Consider the following 25,945-nt stretch of genomic DNA (forward strand, 5'->3'; position numbering starts at 1 on the left):
GTTACAGAATGTCAGAGGAGCAACCGCCAAAAGATCTCAGATAGACCAGAAGAAATGTTTTTATGGACTTCCTAAAGTTATCCTTGGTACGGTTCAACAATGAGCCAGAGCTCTGGGAAGATCTCACTCGTGATCATTGTGTGTGGCAAACTCTCATCTATATTAGAAATGCAGCCTATGGAGTAGAGGAAAACTACTGAGGCAGAGAAGAGGCACCCGCCACATAAATCTCACAACAGCAGCATGTCAAATAATCCACTTGTTCAGAGAGCCACAGACAGCTTAAAGTTCAAATGGGCCTCATCAGCCACTCAACCAAACCAACCTGTGATGGCACGGTCATTTTTAAAAATGAAGGACAAGTGAGGTAGTCCCAGATCATTGAATTCATCTACTGCCTCTGCAAAATTGGCTATTAATCACAGAGCCCACTTGCAACCTGTTTGTTAATCATGGTGAATGTAAGATGCATGTACATTGATTTCAGAAACAACCTATATTTGTCCATGTACTTAATGGTTTTTGCAAATTCCAATGGAGCTTTTGTTCTATTTCATCAGTGGTTGAAGCAAAGAATGTCATGTCCTTAGGTCATTGAGATGTATCCACCGATAGAAATCCCACCCCATTAACTTTATTAAAACCTTCCTTGTATGCAGAATTTATTAAGAGAAATGCTGAAAAGGCTTGGGGACAGTATACATATCCTTACTTGATACTCTGCCCAGTATAAGACCATTCACTATTGCTTGTTGCTGTGTGCACCTTGATCTGTGGTTGGCAGTACAGACTGCCAATGAGGTCACTGACATGTATTGTAATTGCCAGTATCCTTCAAAGACAATCATATCAGATAATACGGAATGCTTTCAAAGTACTCAGTGAAACAGTCAACAGGTGACTGTACTCCCTGAATTCTTCTGTGATGTCATAAATGTTCACAAGTTCATCATGTGCCTCATCCTCTCTTAAATGAGCTTGCTGTGGTGATAATTCATGCATGAGATCCTGGATTATTCAGAGCAGAACTTGGCTCACTAGCAATATCAAGGAAATAACACAACAGTTACCAGACTCAGTTATGTGTCCTTTCTTTCATAAGGGCAGAAGGATTCCCTCTGTACGTTCATTTGGCCCATTCCTAGTCACTCATGCATCACTGTAAATTTTCCACATGCAATCAAAACCATGGTCAATCATTTTTAACAGTTCTACTGTTTTGTTATGTAACCTTGGTGCCTTCCTAGGCTTCATTTTCATAGCACAAACTACCTCCATTCACAAAATTTACACCTCCAGCTTCAACAGGGCAACCATATCTCCCCTAGCCAAATACGGGATACAGAGGAATGATGTTGTCCCAGCCAAACCAGAATGGATGGTCACCCTGTCTGGGAGTCAGGGAGTGGCTGCCCTGGGGGGGCTGCCAATTGCTGGGGGCTGTGTGGAGGGGCAAGACTTGGAGCACTGGGATCTAGGCTTCTGCCCTGCCAGCAAAGCTCCAGGGTCCTCCCAGATGGGAGAAGTCACGTGGCATCTGTGCTGCCATGTGGGTCCAGCTCCTGGGTCTACCCCAGCTGGGAGAAGGCAGGCAGTAGCCATGCCACCACGCAGGTCCAGCTTCCAGCTCTCCTCAGCCGGGGGAAGTAGAGAAGCATCTGCGCTACTGCGCGGGTTCAGCTCCTGGTTCCCCCCCAGCTGGGGGAGGTCAGGGGCCTAGTAAAAAAGTGGAAAATGGGGTAATTAGCCCTTCTAGCAAAATAAATCAGGATGCCAGGATGGCACCTGAAATATGGGGATGTCCCACCCAAAACAGGACAGATGGTCACCTTAACCTTCACATTCATTCTGTCCTCCAACATTTTCAGTGATTTTGAGGCATGCCCGCTGACACAGAGCTCTCCCCACTAACATTTAATACCATTATTTTCAGTGGGGACTCTGCCATCATAATCTTTTATTATATTTGATCACATGGAAAAAATTGTGCTATATCTAATCACTGTGAACATAAGTTTTGTATTACAATCTGTTTGAGGTTCTCAAGTTACATCCATTTATTGCCTCATCTACACTGTCTCTAGATCTGACTGCTCAGTTCCTTGTACTGTTTCCTTCATTCTTCAATCCCAATGCCATTTTCTCATGCTGTCTCATCGTTTCTCCATTTCATCCACTATCTCAAGCAGCCATGACAGACTGATGGTATTAGTTTTATATCAGATCTTCTGAAGCCAATTTAATATAATCCTAAAAGCTTTAAACTGCATACGCCCATAGGAAAGAATGAAATACAGCTCTTTTCATCAACCTAAAGTCTAAATAAACCCACTGAACATGATGCAGTTATTTTAAACACTTCATGTGGGCACAGGCAATAACAAGCTCTCTTATATAACGTTCTGAAATAATTTTTTCTAGTATTGCCAATAGTTATTTTTGGCACATGCTTCTGTTTCATAAATCCATTCTCTCCTACTATCTCAATCTGGCTTGTCTTCTTCTGTAGAACATGGCTTGGTTCATGAGCAGAGCTGAAATGTTTTCTTCCTCTGTGCTGAATCTTTCCTTCACTATAGAGTATAATTTTAATTAAACTGATAATCAAAAGGGACAGCTTCTGATCTCAGTTGCTACTGTATAAATCCAGAATAACCCCATTAATTTCCTTTGGATTTGTACCAGTGCATGGTAGACCAGAACCTAGCTTCAATACTATCAGTAAGTACTTTGACCTAGTTTATTTAGATCTGATGCCCTCTGACTGGCATTTTTAAGAGGCTAAGATAATTTACATTTTGGTGTATTTCTTTATTTAAAAGGAAGGGGAGATAGAGTCTGGTCCAAAGCCAACAAAGTTAATGAAAGAATCCCACTGAGTTTAGTCTGGGCCCTAGTTTCAAAAGGTACTGTGTTTAGGAAAAAAAATCAATTAGCTATAATAATTTCAGATTTTAATTCTTCTTCATAGTAAACTTTGACAATACATTACCAAAATGGTAGAACGCTCAGGTAATATGGCACATACTAGTTTTAAATAAAAATGTTCAATATAACTAAAATAACATATTAAACTTACATTTTTTGGTAAAAATCAATTTTGCTACTTACTGTAAAGGAATTTCATACAAATGTTAACAGTACTAATGAATTGCAGAAGTTATATTGTTCTCTGACGTGGAAAGTGTCTGGATACTGAAGTAACAATAAAAGTGCTCCTTTACTGAGTGGGGAAATAATATCACTGGTAAACAACTGTGTTTTTCATGCTAAGTAAAGGTATGACAACTGTACTTTTATTACAGCATTATGAACACCTGTGATTAAAAGGGAAGGCTGGGATGTATTAGATGGGTACGAAGATTGTTCAAAATTACAAGGAGCTTTCACTGCCAGATCCCTAGATCAGTTCTACCCCAGTTCTGTCATAACTGAATTATCCAAAGGCAATTTCTTGGCCTATAACATATGAGATGCTTGTCTCAGTGTAGTTTCCAATGGTTATTGCTGAGGTCACAAAACTACCATCCCAGTTGATATCTATCCTGTCAGTCTCAACACCAAGGCTTACAGTGGGCATGGGTGGCTTCCCAAAAGCCCATTCAGATCAGGGATGAGGCAGGTGTGAGATGCCCCCACTGTCTCTTGTCCATGGTGTACTAACTGAGAGCTTTTGTACCAATCGATAAAATTATTTCACAAAGCATATCCATGTTCATATGTATTTTCTTTGTAGTGGAAACTAGGGCATATTTAAAAAATCTTACTGAGAATCTGAAATAAAGCTTATTTGAGCAGACAGGCATACCAAGTGTCATTGAAACAGGCAAAATCATTAATAATTTGCATTTAATATACTGGAAAGCATCTAGAATGTTCATATTTCATAACACTAATTTCAGATAGTGAAAACATACAACTTGAAACAGTCTTCTTTACAAACAAGCTTTTTTAAAGTCAATTTATATTTTATAAAGCATGTTTTGCCAGACTTGTATGGCAAGAAAGATTAGACCATTTGCCTTCATGGCCAATTTGATCAGATAGCACAGAACAGAGGTGACACATGATCTTTTGAAGTTTCCTCTTAGATTCAAATTTGAGCTAATTTTCGTATGCAAATAAGGACTAGCTAGATACTTTTTAATTCCCACTCTTTTGACTGTAAAACCTTTAAACAGATTGTTTATAGCTTTCATGTTCGGGTAGCAGCTCAGTGCAGAGAGTTATGCCTACAACTCTCATTGAAAATAAACCTCCTCTCACTGAAATAAGAATATAGCCCCAAGGGGTTTTGAATTAAATTCATGTTCAGTTATTCATCCAAATTACTTTACATTTTCATAACAGATTACCACAGTAGCTGTAAGTTCATGGTAAAGACAGATATGCTACTTGTATTCTACAATAAACTGTACAGACATTTACAAGTGCATCTGCAATGCTAGTGAGTCCCTTCCCAAAAGAAGGAGAACTGACCGATCCATTGACCTGTGAACTCTGCCATATGTGAGGATGTCTATAGATGCTGCGGGGGGGGGGGGAGTTACCCTTTATAATAGCTGTGCAGCATCATACAGAACAAAGAAGTGAATCTCTTCTAAATAAGAGACATGGGGGATTTACACCTATCATTTCCATGAGATCATGAACAGAGGTGTGTCTGCAGGCAAATAGAAGGAAGAAATGTACACAAAGAATATAAAAATATTCTGAGAAAGTAACTGTAGAGAGAGATGGGTTCATAGCTGGAGCTGATGTGTCTAAAATCATTTTTGCCATCATCTGCACAGTGGGAGGCCAAGAGGAGAAAATCTCCCATCAACTTCCTTTACTCTTCATGACTGCCAGGAGTAGCAAGGTCGAAGGCAGTGCCTTGACGGTTCCATTTAGAGCGGCCCCCCTAGGTCCACTAACTCGAAGACTGACCACCAGCACATCACTCTCTTCCCCTCAGTACAGACGTAGCCCTAGATCCAAAGGAATGCGTGTTTAGTGTGTTCAGATCCCAGGGTTTGCTCCAACCTATTATAGGAACAAGAGCTAGTTCCGAAGTTCAGTTCTTGACCCTTCTCCTTTCTACATAATCCACCGGAGCATCACATTCCTCCTCTTTACAGACTCAAAATGTTCAGCTACAAAGCCTGGCTCTACCTATCTGTGGGCCTTATGCTTTAGATTTGCAGATCCCTGGTTCAACATCTGATGACAACAGTCATGCTTGGATCCAAGATTTTGATATAGGTCCCTCCCCAATATTAAATTATGGGCAAACAAAGGTAACATTTAGATTCTGGAAATAATTAACATCATTTAACCAGATGTCCCGGATGGACTGGCCCTTTGAGGCATAACAACTAGCCCTCAGCCTTGGAAATATAAAGGCTAATTAGAAACCACAGCTAGGTGTAGCAGGGCACAATAAGAAAGACTGACTCCAGCTGTGGTGATGAAGCAAGGAGAATGCTACTTAAATATTGCTGGGAACTCATCAGAGGGGAAAGCGTTGTGAGAGGCACAGTAAGAGTCCCCTCTGGGAAAAGCCCGAGAAAGTCAGGCTGAGTTGACCACAAGGAGGAGGAAGGATTCTGTGCAGAAAAATCTTGATATCAGGCCTGCAGGGCCAGCCTCAGAGGTAGACTGTGTGAGTTGGGGAAGCAGAGAGGGAATCTTGCTGAGGAAGAAGCAGCTCAAGAAATCTGCAGGAACCAGGAAACAGAAAATTTTATAGTCAAGCCTGAGAGGAACTTAGACTTAGACTTAGGTCTGCCTGTGCATCTGGGCACATTGGGCAACAAGTGCTTGCCAGCGATTTCAGTTGGCTGCAAATAATTCCGCCTCCTCCTATGATATACCAATGTTTAATAAGTCTTCCTTAAATGTGGTGCCCCAGGTCTTGAGTGGCCTGCCTCGCTTCCTTCTTCCCTCTGATGGTATCCATCTCATTGCAGTCTTTGGGTGCAGCTGATCTGGCAGACGCAGAATGTGTGCAGCAAGCCGCACTCTGCGCTCTGTCATGATATCCTGCAGTGTCTGTGACCCGCATCTTTGTAGTATCTCCTCATTGGTAACGCGATCACGGTAGGTGACACCCAGGATCTTTCGTAAGCAACGCTGGTAGAATACATTGAGCTTGCGTGCTACTCTTGACGTTATTTTCCACGTTTCTCCAGCGTAAATGGCGACTGTCATGACAATGGTGTTATACAGTTGAACTTTTGTTGCAGTGTTGATTGTTGGTGCAGACCAAATTGGGCACAGTCTTTGGAACATTGCTAATGCCTTACCAATTCTGCAGTTAACATCTGCCTCGACACCTCCGTCGTTAGACAGAGCGCTGCCAAGACAGGTGAACCGCTGTACTTCTTCTACGGGTTGGCATCCGACCACTAGTGGTGTGTTTGTCTGAGTGTTCCCAACCCGCATCAACTTTGTTTTATCACTATTTATCCTCAGCCCACTTTTGCCAGCTTCTGCTTCCAAATTTGTCATCATGCCTTGCAAGCATTCGCTCGTTTCTGCTAGCCATATAATATCATCTGCAAAGTCCAGATCCGTGAGTCGACGCTGATCTTTCCATGAGATACCTAGATGTGCGTCACTCATCGCCTTTCTCATGATGAAGTCCACCGCCAGAAGGAACAAGAATGGAAACAGGACACGCCCTTGACGCACTCCGGAGTCGATGTTGAAGAAATCTGTCATCCCATTATCGGTCCTCACGCAGCAACTAGAGTTTAGAAAAGATTTCAGAAGATGTTGATGTAGTGCTGTGGGATGCCATATGTTCGCACTATGTTCCATAATGATTCTCTATGAACGCTGGTCAAACGCCTTTTTAAAGTCGATGTAGTTAATTAACAGCGGCCGTTGGAACGCAATACTCTGTTCGATGATGTTGCACAATGTGAAGATCTGTTCATTACACGATCATCTGCAGCAAAATCCTGCTTGGTCTTCTCGCAGTGTTTTATCCACCATGCTCTGCAACCTCCTGAGTAGAACGATGCAGAAGACCTTACCTGGGACTGAAAGGAGCGCGATACCTCTCCAATTGTTGCAATCGGTGACATTCTCCTTCTTTGGTAACTTGACAATCACTCCCTTCCTCCACTCGCTTGGGACGCACTCTGTTCTCCAACATACATTCAACAGCCCTGTCAGTTCCTGCACCACAGAGTTTCCAGCATACTCCAATAGTTCAGCTGCAATTTGGTCTAGGCCAGCAGCCTTGTTGTTTTTTTGGCGACTTCATCGCTCTATGTGTTTCCTCAATCGTGATCGTGTCTAGGTCTACTTCCAGCTCGTCAGGGAGACTGAAGTTCCTGAAGTCGTAGGTTGCGGTTGGGTTCGGTTGATTCACTGATTCTTTGAAGTGTTCTATCCAGCGCGCCTCTTGCTCTTCTTTACTGAGTAAGATCTTCCCATTCTTGTCTTTGATGGGAGTATTGCTATTGCTTCTTGCTCCTGTTAACTCCCAGACAATACAATATAGTGTCTTGGTGTCACATTTCTTTGCTGCATCTTGTGCTTCAGCACCTTTACATTCTAACCATTCTTTCTTGTCAGCACGAAAGCTTTTCTTGACTCTACGATCCAGCAACTGGTACTTTGCCACAGCTTCCGCTTTCTCACCTGGCGACTTTGTCTGATCTCTTTACCTCTTCGCAACCTTACGTTCATCAATCAACTGCCAGATCCTGTCCTGTATCCAGCGTTCTTTTTGTGTGCCTCTCCTTCGACCACTCATCTCTTCTGCGATCTCAGTCACTGCTCTTTTGAACTGCATCCACTGGTCTTCGAGTGAAGTTTCAAGTTGCATTTGTTGAAATAGATTTCTAAGTTTAAGTTTGTACTGTTCAGCTATGGCTTGGTCTCTTAACTTTTCAACTGCATAGGGCCGAGCTGTTTGCCGTTCTTGTTTTCTTTTAAGGCAAAGATGGAGCGATGCCATCAAAAGATGGTGGTCTGACCCAACATCAGCTCCACGGTATACTCTCACATCTAGTAGAGCTGGTCACCATCATTTGCTGATGCAGAAACAGTCTATTTCATTGTTAGTGATACCATCAGGCAACCACCATGTTTTCTTGTGGATATTCTTGTGTGCAAAATAGGTGTTTCCAATGCACAAGTTGTTCATGCTACAGAACAGTAGTAAGCGTTCTCCATTGTCGCTCGTTTGCGTTGATGATCCGTACGGGCCAATCACATGTTCCCATGCCTGTCTTCTGTTATCTATTTGTGCTTTCATATCACCTATGAGTAACTTGATGTCATGACTGGGAACATCGCTGATGGTGTCTTGTAACAGATCGTAAAACGCATCTTCTTCAGCTTCGTCAGTGTCCTCGGTTGGTGCATACACTTGGATGATTGTAGTTTTCGCATGCCTTGACTTGAATCTCGCTGTGATAATATGTTCGTTCACTGGCTTCCATCCAACCAATGCCCATGACGCTTCCTTACTTAACATCAGGCCTACGCCATGTATATGCTGACTATCGTTCCCTGAATAAAGAATGGTTTTCCCATCACTAACTAGCCTACTACTTCCTGTCCATCTCATCTCGCTAGTGCCTAAGATGTCCATTCGATAGCTGTCAAATTCACAGAGTAATTGCACTAGCTTTCCACATTGATATAAAGTCCTTACATTCCATGTTCCAATTTTTGTTGTGGTTTTGGCACTTAAAATCGAGCTCTACATCGGGTACTGAACTTCCTTTCGGCTTTCATCCAGCACCGTCATAAAAAAAGAGTCGATACCTTCGCGCCGAGTTAATTTTTGTTTATTTGTTTGGTTGCACTTGTTGTTTCTGTAGCAATTGGTAGGTTTTACAGGATCGAGTTGCTAGCCCGACGCCCAACCTTCCTCCTTTTTCATCCGGGCTTAGGACCAGCAATGGCAGTCTATAAGTCTGGACACTGACAAGTAATGTTAAGTTGGACCATGAGTCACCTTGGAAGGGAACTGAACCATTACATGTGTTGTCTTGGAGGGGGCAAGCCAAAGAAGGCCCAGAGCGAGGGACAGCAAGTGAGAGAGAGAGAGTCAGCAGATGGTTGGGTCTGACCATCACAGAGCCAAGGAGGTAGCCAGCAGGGCGGGGAATACAAGACTCAACATCCTCTGCAATGTTGTAAGCAAATATGAGGGAGCATCATAAAAGGTAAATTTGAGTGTGTAGAAGGAAACTAGAGATTTTTGCCAACTAATCTTTGCTTTTGAAGAGATTAGATTTTTGTTTGTAGAGAGTGCACACATGCATGCACATGCACACACACACGCATGCACATGCACACACACACACACAACTTGAGGCACTGTTTAAACAAGATCGAGGTGCTTGTTGTTTGGGTATGTAGCTCCCTCTTTGCAATTCAGCAGCAGTCTACTTTTATAGGTTAAAAGCTGGAACCCAGTATGAAAGAGTGAGTATGACACAATGAATCTTGTTATTCTAAGCAATCAATCACTCTGCTTTTTGCTGAGTGCATTTGTTAGCAAATCCCTCTAGAACAGTAATAACAGTTCAACAGAAAAAGCAAAGTGAGTTACTCAGATGTTTTCTGAGACTGAGTAAGCTGTCCTTTATGGGTCACTAAGCTTGCATAAAAATTAAACCCTTGTGCAGAAATAATGGTCAAATCATCCTTTATGAAATTCTTGGAAATAAAATAGGAAAGACTGAGTGGCTCTATATTAGCAAAAATTCAGTACCTTTCCCTCATGAATGTTCCAGCCCTTATAGTTGCTTTGGTCCACATACTAGGCCTTGTCCTGTCAGATTCCAGGCTCTGAAAATTCTCAATTCTCACTAATCAAAATGGGAAATGAGGGAATTCATCCCATTCAGAACAAGTCCCTTGCTTCAGCCATATGCTATTTCCCACCTCTAAAGCTGTATCTACACTAGCCCCGTCCTTTTGGGGGAGGCATATGTTAATAAGGGAGTTCAGAAGATGCTAATGAGGCACTGACATGAATATGCAGTGTCTCATTAGCATAACGGTGGCTGCGCACGATTCAAAAGTGCCACGTTTGGCATGCACACACCCCCTATAGGTGGGAGCCTTTCGAAAGGACCCCCTTGATTTCAAAAGCCCCTTCTTCCTAAAACCAAATAGGAAGAAGAGGCTTGTGAAGTCGGGGGTCCTTTCGAAAGGGTGGCATGAGTTCCAGAAGCTACATTTTTGAATCATGTGCGGCTGCCATTATGCTAATGAGGCACTACATATTCATGTCAGCACCTCATTAGCATATTCCAAACTGCCTCATTAACATGCCCCTTCCGAAAGGAGGGGGTTAGTGTAGATGCAGCTTAACAGTTCGCAGAGCATCCCTCACTGGCAATAAATTAAAGAAGGAGAAGTTACTCACTTGTGTAGTAACAATGGTTCTTTGAGATGTGTCCCTGTGGGTGGTCCACAGTAGGTGTCAGGCTCGCCCTGGAGCCACAGATCAGAGATTTTCAAGCCGTATCTCATCAGATCATGCATGCACAGAAGCACACTGGTCCTTTGTGCACTTTCGGTCACGTGTGCGATCTGGTCCATGCCAGTTCCTCGAAACGACTGCCTCGAATGCCTCTGAAAAACATAAAGCAGAACTCCAAAGCGGGGAGGAATGGGTGGGTAGTGGAGCACCCACGGGGACACATCTTGAAGAACCATTGTTACTACACAAGAGAGTAACTTCTTCGAGTGGTCCCCGTGGGTGCTCCACAGTACGTGACTACCCAGCAGAGACCAAAAACATGGAGATGGGTACTGGATTATGCGTAGCTTGCCCCTGAGAGGACTGCTGTCGGTAAGCGTGCATCCTCCTCCAGCATCCAATGAATCGCGTAGCGCTTGGTGAACGTGTCATAGGACGACCATGTTGCTGCTCTGCAAATGTCCTTCAAGGAAACCCCTCTAAAGAAGGCTGTTGAGGCCGCCATTGCTCTGGTGGAGTGAGCCTTGGGCAGAGTTGGTAAAGGGGTCTTACGCAATGTGTAGCACATCTTTATACAGGATGTAATAATATTTGAAATTCTTTGCAAGTATACTCCTTCTCCTTTTGATTTGTGTGCAAGAGACACTAGCAGTCTAACCATCTTTTGGAAGGGTTTGGTTCTGTCTGTATAGAAGGCCAGTGCCCTTCTTACATCAAGTGCATGAAGCCTTACTTCTCTATTTGAGGTATGCGGCTTAGGATAGAAGGATGGTAGAATTCTCGGCTCATTGATATGTAACTCTGAAGAGATCTTTGGGAGGAATGCGGGGTGTAAATGTAGTATTATCATATCTTTGAAGAACATTGTTTAGGGTGGGATCGCCATTACTGCAGCCAGCTCACTTACTCTACGAGCAGACATGATAGTGAGAAGAAATGTCATTTTTAAGGTAAGTAGGCGAAGCGAAATGGTGGCCAGGGGTTCAGAGGGTGGCCTAAACAGAGTGTCTAGAATCAGATCTAAGCTCCATGAGGGTGATATCAGCTTCTGGGGAGGGTATAAATTCATCAGGCCCTTCAGGAAGCATGCCGTAATGGGATGGGCAAATACAGATGTCCCTTCTACTGTGCGCCGGAAGGCCGATACAGCTGCTAAGTGGACCTTTAGTGACGGTGTGGAAAGTCCCCCTTGTTTTAGATCCAGTAGATAAACCAAAATTGTAGGAACCGGGACCTCCGGGGGGGTCAATTGCTTGGATAAGCATCAGGAAGCAAAGCGCTTCCACTTGTACACGTAAGTCTTCTGGGTGGAGGCCCGTTGACTGCATTCTAGGACCTCTTTAACCCTTTCTGAGCATAAAGCCTCCGGGGTGCTGAGCCAAGGATTAGCCATGTCTTGAGGTGTAATGTTCAAGGCTGCGGGTGCCTCAGGACTCCCCGGTTCTGTGTGAGGAGGTCCAGCACAACCAGAAGGGGGAGTGGTTGGCAGCACGACATACATTGTAGCAGGGAAAACCAGTGTTGACACTCCCACACTGGGGCTATAAGTATCAAGCGTGCCCCCTCCATCCTTGCCTTTTCCAGGACCTTGTGGATAAGTACTGGGGGGAGGGAATGCGCAAAGCAAGGGGCTCTTCCATGATGGAAGGAAGGCATTGCCTAATGAGCTCAGACCAATGCCCGCTCTGGAACACTATTGAGGGCATTTGTTGTTGTTGCAGATCGCAAACAAGTCTATCTGAGAGAACCACCATGTGTTGAATATACGGCGAAGCAGATCGGGACGGATCTCCCATTCGTGACTGAGAACAAAGTGCCTGCTCAGCCGGTCGGCCTTTATATTGCTGACGCGTGGTAAGTATGAAGCTCTCAGGATTATGTCTTTTGCAATGTACCAGTTCCACAGGCGGATGGCTTCCACACATAATGCGTAGGATCTGGCCCCACACTGTCGACTGATATAATACATCATGGAAATGTTGTTGGTATTCACCCCGACTACTCTGTGTTGTAGGTATTGTAGGAAATGCTTGCATGTATTGAACACTTCCTGTAGTTCCAGCATATTTATGTGCATTGCCATCTCTCTGTGGGACCATCACCCTTGCACTGACCTGTTTCCCATGTGTGCTCGCCAGCTTATGTGGGAAGCATCTGTTGTGAGAAAAAATGTGGTTTGCAGCTGGTGAAAGGAGATCCCTGATAGCAGATTCTTGGGGTCTGCCCATCATTTCAGTGACTTTTGCACCTCTGCTGGACGTAATACCTTTTTGTGAATGGCGTGTATCGTTGGTACATACACAGTTGCCAGCCAGTGCTGGAGGCAACGACAGTGCAGCCTGGCATTCTGCAGAACAGATGTGGCAGCAGCCATGTGTCCCAGAAGCTGTAAGCAAGTTAATACTTGTACTGTGGGGCTGCATACCAGCACCTGTATTAGAGACTGGATAGCATGACAGTGTACAGTAGGCAGATACACTCTTGCTGTGATGGAATCGAGGCACGCTCCTATGAACTCTATGTCTTGTGTAGGTTCCATCATCGATTTTTGGAAGTTCATAGTGAGGCCCAATGAGTGGACTGTCTTTGTAGTAATGTCTATCATGCGCAACACGTCTACTTGTGAGGTGCCTCCTAAGAGGTAAGATGAATATATCTTGACGATGCAGTTAAGCCGACACTACTAAGAGTGTCTTTGTAAAGACTCTGGGTGCTGAAGACAGGCTGAAGGGCAGAACTTTGGACTGGAAATGTTCTGTGCCCACAGTGAACCAGAGAAAGCGCCCGTGTGCAGGGTGAATGGTTATGTGGAAGTACTCATCCTGTAAGTCGAGGGCTGCGAACCAGTCTGCATTGTCCAGTGCTGTAACTAAAGAAGTAATAGTGATCATCTTGAAACACTGCTTCCGGAGGTATTGATTGAAAATCCGTAAGTCTAGTATTGGTCTCCAGCCTCCTGTTTTCCCTCCCGTGAGGAAGTACCGGGAATAGAAACCTTTCTCCTGGAACTCATCCGGACCCTCTCCACGACTCTGATTGAGATGAGGTGATCGACCTCTTATTTCAGCAGAGTCTCGTAAGAGGGGTCCCTGAGGCGGAACTGGGCAGGGGGTTTTGGTGGTGGTACAGTGCAGAATGGGATGCTGTATCCCGCAGCAATAATTTCCAGTACCCATTTGTCTGTGGTGATATTTTCCCACTGCCAGTAGAATGGTCTGAGGCAGTGGTGAAACAGGACCTGAGACGGGTGTTGGTACTGAGTGATCGGTGTGGTATCGTGGTCCTTGACACAGCAGTCAAATTTGCTGCCTGGCTGCCTGTGGTGCAGGGTTACGGCCTTGCTGGGTACATCGCGTGGACAGTCTGATGTTGTTGGCGCCCCAGGTCATAACCCCGTTGGTATTGTGGGAGCTCAGGTTGGTAGGCATAGCGTTGCTGATACAGGTAATGCCTCTTCCTCCTGTAAGGAGAAATGTACATGCCCAGTGTTCTTAGCATGGTTCTCGAGTCCTTGCTGGAGTGCAGGACCATGTCTCTGGTTTCAGCGAACAGTTTTGATCTATCAAAAGGAAGGTCTTCAACTTTTGTTTGTAATTCCTTAGGAACACCAGACGTCTGCAGCCAGGATACTCGCCGCATCACTGCTGCAGTGGCCGTGGAATGTCCTGCTGTGTCTGCCATGTCCAGAGTGATTTGTACTCCTGTACATGAGGCCGCGTATCCTTCCTGAACTATCACCTTTAGGATTGGCTTCTTATCGTCTGGGATATAGTCCACGAGTGATATGAGTTTTGTGTAATTATCAAAATTATGGTTGGAGAGGTGTGCAGCATAGTTGGCCATGCGTAGCAGTAGGGTGGAGGATGAGTATACCTTCCACCCAAATAAGTCTAGTCTCTTTGCATCCTTGTCTGACACCATAGATTTGTATTGTAGTGCCTTTGACCTCTGCTGGGAGGACTCAACGACGACAGAATTTGGTTGGGGGTCGTTAAATAAAAACTCCATTCCCCTTGATTGCACAAAATACTTTTTGTCCACCCTTTTATTGGTTGGCAGAATAGAAGCTGGAGTTTGCCAGATGTTTGTAGCAGCCTCTGTGATGGCCTCATCCAGCGGGATGGCTATCTTTGATGATGTAGGAGGTCTCAGATTTTTGAGGAGTTTGTGCTGCCACTCTTGTACTACTGCCACCTGTATATCCTGAAACTGGGCCACATGTTTGAACAGTTCCTGCAACTGTCTAAGGTCATCTGGAGGGGATATATCTCCCGGGACAACGGCCTCATCCAGAGAGGATGAAGAGGCATCTGTCTGATATGCCTCTGCTCCTCAGACGCTTCCTGCGTCTGCTCCCCCAGGTGTTCCAAGGGGGGATCAATAACTAACTCTGGACGCTCTCTTGGAGGCAAGAGATGGTGCCCCCTTGGAGGAGGAGATGAGGACTGCCGGTAAGAGGGGCATGGATGTGGGGATCTATCCCTGGATCTTGAGTAGCAGCAGTGCGGTGATAGTCCTCATGGTGATCTGATGAGGATCTGGAGCATGAGTGTTGCCTGCATCTGTGATGGTGGAAGGAATGAGATTGCCTAGCTGACATGGGTGGGAACGCCCTGTAGGGGTATCTTTGCAGCTCATGTTTGTCGAACATCAGGTGAAGGGTGCGTGAGCCAGGGGGACGGGGGCCGCAGAAGTGGAGACGGCGGCCTCAGCAAAGGCAATGGTGGTGTAACAGCCATTCTGGCATATATGTTTTTGGAGGAGAGCTTGAAGACAAAGGAGATGGCATAATGAAAAGATCCAGTGATGGGCTTCGGTGCCGTGTCTTAGAACGTGCTTTTCTCGGCTCGTGAAACAGGTGGGCCGGTGCCAATATGGATGGTGCCATGCCCAGTGCCGAGGGTTTCGGTGTGGGTATCGGCGCTCAGTGCCTGGGCCTGCGGTTCCGCATGAACAGAGGTGTTTGGCACCACAAGTCCCTGTTCTGGAGCCCCCGGTTCCGATGCTCTCGGTGCTGGGGCCATTTGTCTCGGTACCGTAGTATCCGGCACCTACTGCTTAGACACCTGCATCATCTTCGGTGCCATGTCTCTGGAAGCCTGAGACCCGGGCACTGTCTTTTGCTTTCCAGGCTTTGCTCTTCCTTTAGCCACAGATGCTGTGTCTCACTCATCCTGCTCGTGGATAGTACAGGCAAGGATCAAGTGGGGGACACCTTCTTTCTCTTATGACACAAGGAGGTCAGAAAACTTGCTTTTCATTACTGAGGTACTGATGGGCCCTCCGGAGGGGTCAAGTCAGTTGTTTCCGGCTGAAGAGCTTTATCAAATAAAATCATCTTGAGCCTTATTTCTCTGTCCTTCCTTGCTCAAGTGAGTTTGAAGCAATGAGGACACTTTTAAGGCACGTGGGCCTCGCCCAGACAATGAATGCATTTGCTATGGCCATCAGAGGTCAGCATAGCCTCACGGCATGACTCACACTTTTCGAAGCCTGCCGGAGACATCCTTCCCCCTTTTCCTTTTGTATTCTTTTTCTTTTTTTTTCTTAACTATACACAATAAAAGATTTTAATGCACAGTTCTTAAAACTAGCAACCAGTAAAACAAGAAAACTGGTTTTATCTTTCCAGACGTTGGAGCCGAAGTGAAGTCCATCTGCAGCCGCTGGCAGTTGAGAGGAACTGGCATGTACCAGATCGCGCACGAGATCAAAAGCACGCAAAGGACCAGTGCACTTCTGCGCATGCGAGATATGACAAGATACAGCTTGAAAATCTCCGATCTGTGGCACCGGGGCAAGCCCAACACCTACGGTGGAGCACCCACAGGGCCCACTCGAAGAAGAAGTAGCGTTTGTCTCTCCTACTATATGTTGCTATTACTACAGTAAAACACAAACACACTCCTCACACATAATCCACACAGTTAAATTCAACACAGATGACACTTGCAGCTAGGTAGCTTCTCACTCAAAAGGCTAAATAGCTCAGAATTACTGACATTCACATAGGTGGGGCTGGGGAAGATGAAATATGAAAAGGTAATAGTCAGATACAGATCTGATTGGGAAGTAATTATCTTCAGTTAGATTAAAATTATCTCAACTACAATGTAAACATGATAAATTTACAGAGTAGAAAGATTTAAAACAGAATGTATGATACATAAGTGTTTTTCATCATTAAACTGTAATTAGACTGTCCAGATTTAATAAAAACAGACCAATATAAAAAAGTGGGAGCTGAAGTTGCTCAGCAACTGCTCAGTCTCTAATGATTTTATGCATGCACAAAATTATTTGATTTCATATGAAAATAAAGCCTTCTGCCTTTGCTATCCCCTACTGGTCATATGAGGTTGCACCTGGCAGTCGGTACTGGATATATCAAACTTACATTGCACCTAATGGTGTCTACCTTATTTACTAGCAAAGTTCTTAATATTTGCAAGATATTAAAGCATGTGACTTTCAAAGCTGTCAAAAGGGATCTGCAAACCCAACTGCCATTATTTTTAACAGGCAAGCTTGGAAATCTCAGTGCAAAGACACATATGGAACTGCAGCTGTGCGGCTGCAGCACATCTGTGAAGACACGCTATGCTAGTGGCTCCCAAACTGTGGTCCACTATTGGCCCGCGACCACCTTGCAGGAGAGCTGTAGGCTCTGAGCTCCCCCCACAGCAGACAGCCCATGCTGGCACTCCAGTCCCACTCCCAGCACCCATCATGAGACTGGCTTGCCAGTGACAGTTTCTTGCTGCAGGTTGCAGAAAGAGCCCCAAGATGTGGGGGCCAGATCCTAAAGGGAGAAGGGAGAAGCCACTCCCCCTCTCCCAGCTGGGGGAACAGCAGTGCCCAAAACTGCTTGTAGGAAGTTTTCCCTGCTGCTCTCATTTGCCAGCCAATGGGAGCCACAGAAGGTGGTGCCTGAGAACAGACGTAAGCGCCCCCTCGTCTCTCTCCTGCCCAGACCTCTACCCCAATCCCCTCTGGTACACCACCTCCCACCAAAACCCCACATCTCCACCCCCATCCTGCTCCCTAGCAGCCCCCTCCCACACACTGACCCCCTCATTTTTGGCCCCACCCTAGAGCTCAGGGGGCCCACAAAATCTACTAGCCCCAGGATTCCAAAAGAGTTAACCTGGCCTGTTCGAGTTCAAATCCCTGAACCTTGGTCCTCCCTTCTCCTCTGTCCACCGTAGGGCTGGAGCACAAGGAGAGTGAGGTGTCTCAGCTGGAGGCTACATTAGTAAAGATGTTTTTTTTCCCCTCAACTTTGTGTGGCCCCTAACTGATTTTTTTCTGGGTAAGTGACCACCAGTCCAAAATAGGTTCCGCACCCTTGCCACAAATAAAGACAATGTGAAACCTTTTGTTTCCAACCAATTAATATTTTATTTTTTAAATGAAGTTTGGTAAACTAACATGATACACACAATAAGATCTAAATATACACGCTTATGTGATAGTTGCATATTTACATTTTTATGCTCCAGTAGCATAATGTGACTAATTTAGTATTGAAAATACATGTTGTCATCATAGGTGGATGGCTGGTGGTCCATGCAAACGTTTGCATTGAGTGAAGTGAGCCATGAGCCAAAATAGTTTGAGAACCACTGTTCTATATCAGTGGGTGGGCATTCTCCTGTCAGCATACTAAAGCCACCTCCTTAAGTGGTAGTAGCTATGTCAGCAGGAGCAGCTTTCCTGCCAACATAGTATCGTCCACACTGGCACTTATATTGGTGTAACTTCTCTCACAGAGATGCTGTATTCACACCCCTGGAGAACGTAAATTATGCTGACATAAGCTGCAGTGTAGACACAGACTCTGCAATGTGTACATAGACTCAGATTCTGCAATCTTACATAACCCTTTCATCAGTCCAGATCCTATTCTTATTGATTTCCTTACAATTTGGGAATTTAAAAGGACTGCCAACCTTATGAAAGCTCATTGAATATGAAATAGGCTGGAAAAAACAATGTGCATATGTATTTCACGTATGCTATCACACTTCTGTAATCTGCAGCTGATCCAAAAAGAATGAACGTGCTAACCACCTCAGTGTCACAGTCACTAGCAGAAAGACAGGTTAGAGAATATTTATGGCACAGTGTAAGATTTTATTGGTATGAGTCAAGATAGTTCAATTACTCTTGAAAATGTTACAGTAAGGCTGTCAGTACAGCACTATTATTTGAATACCCTAGTTCATAAGCTCATTTTTTGAAAAATGCTCGTTTGTGGAAGATATTCTCTATGCTTAATTTCAGCTCAGATAATTTTTTTATGGAAGAATGTAAGTCCCTTTAACTGTTTTAAAAATCGAAAGTATCATATATGCTTTAATCATTTAACACAATTCTGTTGCTCACAGAACACAAAACAGATTAATTCTACAATGTGAAATCAGACAGCTAGTCCTTACTGAGAACAGATGCCTTCTTTATTGTTTGCTCAAGAGTTAATCGTAAGTATACGAAAGTGGTGAGCCAAATTCCTGAGCCAGCTCCTTTCAGGAAAATGGAAAAGCTACTACAGGTACTTCTGGGGGCACAATCCAACAATTTCATCAATGGGCAATAGCAACCTTTACTATGACTGGAAGCTATAATACCAATGCCAGCACTAAAGTTATCAGAAGAGATGCTAACGCTGAGCACCTTAAGGTCAAACCTTAAATTAGCATAATAGTTAACACATGAAAAGGAAGTTTAAAGTATAAAACTATAGATATTAGGGGAGAGCAAATTTAAGTTATCTTTGCACACACGGGCATGTTCAAATACATCCGACTGGTGAGGAGTGCTTTTTTGACTAAGCCACACATCCATCCCCATATTGAATGGGGTCAGCTGAACATTTCCCCAATATTCTTAAGCCTTCCTAATTCAGCCTATTTCATAAAGGAATTTCTTGTCCGGTGCTTCATTTGTCAGCATACAGAGTATGAAGTCAAATCAACAATCCTACAAATAGCACAAAAGCTATGAGTTCACCATCAAAAAGGAGAATTCAAACAACTCTGTTCAATAGCATGGTTTTCTATGGAATATATCTTGAGCTGCATTAGATGCAAACAGAAGGAAGTTTGTTTCAATACCCTTATGGCTGTATAAGGTGTTAAATACAGTAAAACTCTTAAACCAGTTTTAGCAATCCCTGTTATTGTTTCTATATCTCCATGGTGTTGGTGACTTCCAGTGAGAGCTGCCATTTTACTCAGTGGCCCATCCTGGTTACTTTATCTGAGAAAAGACACTCTTGGCCCATGATCTGAATTTATGACAAAACAAGAACTTTTACAAACAGAAGAATCTGTCAACTTTTAAAGCATTCTTTTCATTGTATAATAGCATCTACTAACCCTGTCATGTTTTCTAAAAGTTTACCCTTTCTATTTCAGCTCAGTGGACCACATTTACCTTACTGTGAACATGCCTTAAATTAAAAGATTCCAGCAAAATAGTCTAATTAGATTAAAAAAAGAGAAGGTTAAAGGGTAATTTTGTCACATACTATAGATACCTACATGGGGGAATATTTGTCCTTAATCTAGCAAAGGTATATAACTCTATTCAATGGCTGGAAGTTGAAGCTAGATTTATGCACATCAGCAATAAGGCACATAGTTTTGGAGTGTAATTAACCACTGGAATGGCTTACCAAGGGTTCTGGCAGATTCTCCATCGCTGCCAATTGTCAAATTAAAAAACAATTTTTTTTCCTAAAAGTATATGCTCTAACTCAAGCAGGAGTTATTTTGGGGAACATCTGCAATTTTTGTTATACAAATGGTCAGACTACAGTATCACAGCAGCTCCTTCTGGCCTTAGACTCTGAACTTCAGTGGGTACAGTTGGGGGGAAGGAATGAAGATTGCACCTCTTTCAGGGGTAGCTGCAACACAGAGGGAATAAATGCTGAGAAGAGGGAAACTAAGCGACAGTGAAGGTTCCCCAAGAACAGAGTAATTAATTCAATTCTCAGAGAACCTGGCCCAACCCTGACCAGAAAGGCCAATCTACTACAAAATCATTAATGACCATTTCCAGATCCCCTAGTGAAGCTGGGAGTTGCGGCGTCCTATTCATGCTGTACTTATTGCTAGTACCACCATAGTTTAGCTAGACCAGAGAGAACAGCTGTTACTACAGATGTGGTGATATACTGCATCACACAGTTTTCCTTTAAGTGGATAAAACGACACATATATGTGCTCCAATCTTAGCCATCAGATCACAAACATTCCCTTACACAGCTACGTCAGTATTTTGCTGGAGCAGAGCTCCACCTACTCCGGCCTAGTTTACTCTGTTGAAACAGGTGTTTGCTAAATAAAAATTGAGAATACTTCATAGTCTAAAGCTACAAGAAACTGGCCTTTATATCATTGTAACTGCTAAAGACTGATGATGATAAAAGTTGTTAGTGTTGCTTCCAGAAGCATTACTCTTAAGACAACTTAAGCACAAGCCACAACAAAAACTTTCCAAAAAGAACAGATACATTAGTGGCTATTGTCAATGTTTCTAGAATCTATATTGTCTGTCTCTCAGACTTTCCAATGTTATGTTGGAGGGATGGCTACAAGGTTTAATTGAAATTCTATTTAGTAAGTAAATTAATTTTATTTTTCAATTGGAGTAACTTCTTTTGAAAGGGAATTCATTGATATACATGTTTATTCTACGGTGGCAGTCCCACTTTCAAAGAAAAGTTGAAATAGTTATTTAAACTTGCACCATTTATAGCTTCAATGGCATTTGTGGGCAAATTCTAGTATATAATCCAATCAAAATATCCACTGAAGTGAATGAGCATTTTCCCTAGGAACTGAAGTATTTTTCCTTTAGTAATTGTAAACACTGACTAATAAAGAGGTTGAACTAAATAAATTCATTTGAAAATTAATCTATACAAACAGCAGAAGAGAAATCTACTTGACTAACAAATTAAAGCTAAATTTCTGAATGCCTACTGGAATTACACATTTACTGCATAAATATGACAGATTGTTCAAGGCTTGGGAACAAGTTCTAGTTTATAATAGCTGCTGGCACATGACAATAGTTGAAATCTGTATTAGTATTTTCACTTCAGGTTTTGTTTTTCATGATTTTATAGCTTGGTTATAAAAAATTCACTCGGCCAAATCCAAATTTTCTATACTTAGGACATTAGAAATAAAAGTAAATGGTACTGGGTTTATTTTCATTTGTGACTAGGCTTCATTAGGCTATTTTTTCTCAATATGGCCAATTTATATGGTAGTTAACTATTTATACAGTGAGCTATGGTCTATTTGTAGTGATATTTTTAAAAACAGGTTAAGGGGGCATATAAACAAGCCTGATCAGTGAATAACAATGAGGTGCTGCGCTGCATATGCAGCACCTCATTAGCTTAATTCTTGCCACTTTGGGAGTAAGGGCACTTCAAACTTGCGCGGGTACATCGAAGTGCCCGCAGCTACACAGCTTGCTGGTGCTTCAATGTTAGCAACTTTGAAGTTTGTGTGGTGAGAATTCAACTAATGAGGTGCTCCATATGCAGTGCAGCACCTCATTGCTACTCACCGATAGGGCTCGTTTACATGTGCCGTTCGAAGGAGGGGGCTAATGTAGACAAGCCCACAGAAAGTAGCTCCATCATGAGCAAAACTGACATAGGCTTTAACATTAAAATTGAAGAATGGAAGAATGTTTTGGGCAATGACTCCCTGCACCTCAAACATTTAGTAAAAGAAAACTGCATTAAAACTCTTTATTGTGAGATGTGAATTCCCCTATATTTAAATAAATCTATGGTATAAGAATGGACAAATGTTGGATACAATGTAACAAAATGGGAGAATTTTTCTGTTTCTTAGACATATCTAAAATTTAAGATATTTTAGAAAGCTGCTGAAGACTCCGTAAGAGAGAAAACACAGCATCAGTGGTCAGATAATCTTAGTATTTGTACTGAATTATCCTGAAAATTGTCGCAAACAATCTCCGAGTTGCTGATAGAATTATCACAGCAAAATGGTAGAAGAGCAACTCCCTAAAACTGTTTGATATGTAAAAGTGAGAGAAAGATGAAAAAAGGATTAAATAAAACCACACTATCCAAGTTTCACTGTAACAACTAAACGTAAAAAATCTCAGAAGTATGGACTTAAACATAAGATAATGAAAGACTGATACCACCCACTGACAATACGCAAGAGGAAGAAGGGTAGTGGAAAAGAATGAACCGCAATATGAAATTAATACCACAAAGACACAGTGGCTGGTAGCAGGTCTTACAAACACAGTTTCAGGAACTTTCATGTACCTGTTTTGCATTCACTAAGCTCACTTCTAAGTTGTATAACAAGTTATACACAATTTATAGTCAACTTTTTCACATCTGGCAACCCTGGGATCAGGAGATTGCTGGACACTCGAATATTCTGGATAACAGAGAGGTACACCTAGCAATGCATAACACCAAAGGAAAACAAGATCAGATATTAAGAAACAAAAATGTATGCAAAGTACTTTATTTACCAACAACAGTGTACTGTACACTGTAAATTTATACTGTACTTGCTTTATTTATTTGTATTTGTTCTCACTATATTGCACTTATAGGAAACATAACTAAAATTTATTTATGATTAAAACGCTGGTTATTTGAGAGTTCTGAATAGTAGAATGCTGGATATGAAAGAGTTTACTGTATATCAGAGAATGGACCTATTAACAAATAAAGATCAACTGGAAAACTCTTACTGACTTCAAGGGGCTAGGATTTGACCCTGCCTGTTTAATTGCTACAGTGAAGATAGTACAACTGTGTGCCATATGTGTTCTGCTGAATTACTGCACATAGCACAGAGGGCAAATCGAGCTATTCTGTAAGCTCCATTCATTTAAGCACAGGAAATATGGATGCTTATTTGAATAATTTTAACCTCCTTTCTCCTCCTCCTCCATGTCTCCTTCTTTCTTCCTCCACACAACCCAACCAGTTCTTTATACTTTCTTTCAGAATGCCATCCTTTCCCTCCATTCCTCCATTCCCCATCTTTGGCATTATTCTACAGTGGGAATAAATAGTCCAGTTTCTAGGCATAAATCACAATAATACCATTACAAACACTAGAAGGACATACAGGGACATTCTATGCAGTAAGCAAGAAGTCAGAAAGCCACCCAATATTTGCAAAAAAAATCGTAGACTGGAACACTAGACTGGAAGGGGATTCAGGATCTCACTGAGTCCAGTCTCCTGTCCTCATGGCAGGACCAAACTAGGTTGATGAATTTGGACAACAAATACTTATGACTTTGGAGTTTGATCTTTATCCACGGCCACCCTTAAAACCATTCTCTTGTCCTCTTACCGAGATGTTTTTATCTTCTGACTTCTTGGTCAAGACTGTAACTAAAAGTCCGAGGATAAAATAAAAATATCTCAGTAAGAGAACAAGAGAATGGTTTTAAGATGGCCTTCAATAAAGGTCAAATTCTAGAATCTTAAGTATTTGCTGTCCAAATTCATCAACAACGTAATCTTTTAATCACTCTTGTGTTATATAGTCAGTGCAGTTAATGAGCACTATTAAAGAATAGTAACAAAGGCTGTAAGACTCAGCTAAACAGAAATATAGGGACAAAATATTTAACAGCTTTAAATACTGTGTTCTTGAAAACATAACTTCAAAATGGAGTATTAGTTATTCATATGCAAAACTCAACAGAAATACAACCGTTTTATATAAATACATCTCAACACCTCCTGAAATGTTTTGCAATTTTATGTGAAACTACTACACCTGAGCTCCCAACTCTGCTAATCATTATGCAAGGACTTGTTCAATAATGTCTTTTTACAGCATTCAAAAAATACCTGCTTCCCAGGTCCTATGGCTGTTGTGCTTAGTGCACTAACGCATCCAAATACACTTACACTTTTGTGTACTAAAACTACTATTTATCCTCTGATGCATATGAGACACTCTTCTTGCCTTAATCTAAGGGGACATCTATACTTAGAAGAAGATCATTGCGTTGGTGGTCAATTTTCTAGGGTTTAATTTAGCGTGCTTAGTGGGGCCATGCTAAATCGAATGATCAGGGCGCCACCATCAACCCCAGTATTCCTTGCAGTCAGGAGGAGTAAGGGAAGTCAACGGGAGAGTTACTTACTCTCATCAACCTCCCACTGTGGAGATGGTGACAAAAATCTATTTAAAATATGCTGACTCCAACTACACAATTTTTATAGCTGGAGTTGCATATCTTAAACTGATTTTCCCCCTAGTACAGACCTGCTAAGTTAAGCAAGTGAATGAGGAGGAAACAACATCCCGGAAGGGCTCTCTTTCCTCCACCCCATTTCATGATGGATTACTTGAATTACAGCTGCCAAAAAATAGCCACTATTGGCAATGTTTCCATACAAAAAAGGCTCTCGATGGATTGAATAGCAAAGGGCTGTTTATTACAGCTCCTTGTACCAAAATATTCAGATACCAGCCAATATATATACAGCACCATTTTAATACTTGCTGCTATCTCTAAGGCTAGGGCTATGCCTACACTGCGAGACAGTATTGATTTTAAGTCATTGAGCCCGATTTTACCAAGTACCTGTCTTCAATGTAAATTCCATTAGCTCAATTTATGGTGCACTAAAATTGACATAATATCGATATCACAATACTGTCGTAACCTGACAGGTGTAGCGTTCAGTTTGAATTTAAAATTATGAATGAAGGGTAGTGAGGAAGCACCATATCTTTAAATTGAATTCATTAGCCTCCAGAGATGTCTCATATGCGTCCCACAACACCCCACAGTTCTCTGCTCTGGCCTCTTCCACCTCCACTGCTCTCAGGTGCACAGGAATTAGGCAACAAGAACACCCTTTCAGTTTGTCACCTGGAAGCCTGTGGCTGTAGTGTCATGAGAGGCTGAAAAATCTTCTTTCTTTCTTTACTATTAATGCAGCTGTGGGATCTGTGTCTACCTCTGCTAGCTGTCTTTTTTTTTTTTTTTTCTGCGCTGCCTGGAGCCAGCCACTGTCCCCCCATACATCACGGCAGCTAGGCTGTGGGTGGTGGGGGGTCGTGCTTGTATGGAAGAGAAACTTCTTTTCAGCCATTTACATTTTCTCCTGACCCCCACGTCCCCTCCCTTCCCTTCCCCCAGAGGCACTACACAGTCTGGACCTTTCCTGCACCCAGCTACAACACGTGGTTTGACCCCAAACCAATAAAAGGACGTCCTGTGCAAGGTGCCAGGAAGCTTGCGTGTGGTGAGGGTTCTGTAGCTGGCTGGGGGAAGTCTCCCTCGGCGGCTTGGATATTGGGGGGTTGGCTGCTATTCAGAGGTCTTTTAGCCGCCCAGGGGAAGTCTCCCTCAATGGACATGATTTTTGGTCAACAGTAGAAAATGCTTTGTCACTAGAGTGGCTGTCCTCTCAGAGCAAAATTTTTATATGGGCTTTATCCAAAG

This window comes from Carettochelys insculpta, chromosome 2 (assembly GCF_033958435.1).
Source record: "Carettochelys insculpta isolate YL-2023 chromosome 2, ASM3395843v1, whole genome shotgun sequence".
Classification (NCBI taxonomy): domain Eukaryota; kingdom Metazoa; phylum Chordata; order Testudines; family Carettochelyidae; genus Carettochelys; species Carettochelys insculpta.